The following is a 3207-nucleotide window of genomic DNA, read 5'->3' on the forward strand; positions in this document are numbered from 1 at the left end:
AGAGGAAAATCGAAATTTATAGCCACTTCAAAAATTGTAATGAGTAGTATGCATGAAATTAATTGCCTAATAAATATACCATGACTATTTCTTCCATGAGCTAGAAAATGGAATGTGACCCCAAATCAGGAAACCTAATTTAAGTCGAATCAAACCAAATCAATCCAGCAAATCCCATTACCAACGTGTGTATAAAGCCACTTACATTTTGTTCATAATTGAATGAGATTGTGGTAGCAGTGTGCATTGTGTTCAGAGGTCTCTTGCATAAATGGTTACGTCATGACAGAGAAGAAAAATTGGAAACTGTCAACAAATGAGACAGGGTGAGATGTGAATAGCACAGTTGTCTGTTTTTAAGGGACAATGAGAAATCAGAGGTAATATTCTTCTGTGGCTTGTGTCCTTATCAGCTCTACAACTGTCTGAAAGAAACTTTCCAAACAATTTTGTACAATTCCCTCAAACAAACGCCTACACTCTTTGTTTCAGCTTATAAACATGCGCACCTATACAGGCATAAACAACAGACTATATATAAACAAAGTAGCAGCTGCTAGTGCTTTCAAGATGCAAATCATTAATGATACCTGTTTTCCACTTTCTTTCATGTTTCCCATTCCTTTGTGCCGGTGACTTAGAAGTTCTACTGGACTGTGTAACTCAACAAATTACAAAATGAAATTTGATCCTATTGGCTTGCTAATACATTCATCATGAGGGCCACCATCTCATTATCTACGACTTATATAGGAAAATAAAGGACTCATGAGAAGTAGGAAGTTTTCCACTGGAGAAAACTTGCAAAGGAATATCTTTTTGCTGTTTCAGATTGAGCTCAAGCAATGAGATACACTACTTTCCACAGATGTATTGTGAAATAGAAAATCCAACAGATATGGGAATTATCTCGGACAATATTAATCCTCTGTGAAATTCATTATTTCATCCATAAATGGCATGACCAGGGTTATACATCCAGGTAGATAAATAGCAATTGCACTAATTTAGCTGCAGTATAAAGTTTTAAAATATTAAATGTCTTCATCAAAGCAGATTTAAAGATACTGTATGAATGTAGGTATTAATCTTTGAGCACAGGTGTGATTCAAAAGCATAGTGCATTTATGAAATGAAAAATAGTTACTGTTATAGAAGACACATTGTTTAATCCCATCAAAATACACCCTCTCACTTTGAACACACTTATTCCATCATTCGTGCTATTTTCTAAAGCAGTTCTGGAGGCTTTTGTTAAGTTAGCTGCCCAGGCCTGGCTGTCTCAAAATATCATGAACCAATTCAAAATATTTGCCTTTCATTGTTGTATTAACTTTGGGTCTCCAGAGGCCAAATCTGGTTAATAAGAGGCATGAGGACACTGGAGGTCTTTACCTTTCTGTAGGGTGATTTCAATGTATTTTTATCACACCTCATAAAATCCTTACAAAAGGGGACTTTTACAACTGCTTTAGAAAGAGGCAAGTTTGATCCCCCATATCTCATGCCGTGCTGGCCCAGAAACCAGACATGGTGGCACACAACTATAATTCCAGCATGAGGGAGGCTGAGACAGAAGGATCACTACAAGTCTGAACTGCATAGTGAGACCCTGTATCAATAGACTTTTAAATAAAGAAAAGATTTGGGCCAGTAATATAGCTCAACAGCATAACTGCCTGCCTGGCAAGTGCAAGGTCCTGAGTTTGATCCCCAGTACTGAAAGAAAAGAGGCAAAAAAGATGGGATAAGTGTGTGCAAAGCAAGGGGAAGCATTTGAGGTGGCAGTTAATGACTTTTACTCTAAGAATTAACAAAATTTTAAAATATTTTTTGATTCACTTATATATGCTTGACTATTTTGAAGATTAATATACAGAAATTCCAAGGAACTCTTGCATCAAGGTTTCAGTTTGGAAAAAAAGCATTTTTCTGAGTAAAACTAAAAACAAAACCGGGTCTTAACCAATTGATTTCTCCTCAAAAAAGTTGACCAATAAGCTACTTAGGTAAAATTATCATTACTATTTTATTTATGAGCTAATGACAATGCAAGTGTTGATACAGTAGCCTAAGGAATTTTGAAATATACTTGCTAATAATAACCTTATCAAGGGACCAGCAAGTTAGTTCAGTGGACTAAATACCTGCTTAGGCAAATGCAGGGACCAGGTTAGATACCCAGCACCACTAACCAAGCTGGCCCTGCCTCTGGGTGCACTGAGCTAGCCACCAAGATCAAGTGTGGTGGTGCACACCTTAAATACCAGTGCTAGGGAGGACAAAAACAGGAAGATCACTATGAGTCTGAGCTGCATAGTGAGATCCTGAACCAAATACATTAAAAAATAACAATTTCTTCTGAATGAATTATCATTAATGTTCATCATATCTACCAAACTGAACAATGAAGGCATGTAAGTGACAAGGAAAAGAAATGAATCTCAGCAAAATGTCTGGTATTTGGTAGCTGGGTCAAGGTGGACAAATCATTGGACAGAGAGCTTTGAGAAAATGCCTTGAAAGGGATGATGAGCAATTTCAAACTACGAACACAAGGAAATCCTGAAGAATGGATCTCTATGTTCAGTTCACATTAAACCTCATCCACTAAGAATATAAAAATTGATGCTAAAACTGGCACCAAGCATACAATGTCCAGTGCTGCTCACCATTAATATTTTAAATTTATATCTTCCCATGTTTATTTTTTTCAGTCACTCAAGGAAGGCTTTCCATTTTGTTAAGAGTTCTGGTGGCTTTTCTACTCAGTATTACTAAATAAAAATATGGCAAAACTTAGTGGCATAATGAAAATTGATTCTGAAAAGATGTAGAAATTTGAAGCACCACCAGTCTACCCACCCAGATCACAAATACATTGTTGAAATCTGGATGATTAATTCTTTTGAACTCCAGGAGTTTATTGAAGTCTCAAAATTAGACAGGAAGAAAGCTTGGATGGTAAAAGGTGTTTAGTTTTGGTCTAATTCAGTTGTTTGCACAAAAGTGAAGACCCAACCTCCATCCCTCAGCCTTGTGACAGGAAGCTGTGCACACATTCCTGGTGCAATCTCCAGAAAAAGTGTGTGTGTTGGGAGATCTATGTCCTCCAGACATTAGGGGTCAGTGCTGTGATTGCTGAGTGTTGCTTCTCAACACAGAGTGGCACAAAATAAGTAGGTGCTCGTAGTTCTTGGCATCTCT

Source organism: Octodon degus, unplaced genomic scaffold (genome assembly GCF_000260255.1).
Source record: "Octodon degus isolate 3935 unplaced genomic scaffold, OctDeg1.0 scaffold00007, whole genome shotgun sequence".
In the NCBI taxonomy this organism is placed as follows: domain Eukaryota; kingdom Metazoa; phylum Chordata; class Mammalia; order Rodentia; family Octodontidae; genus Octodon; species Octodon degus.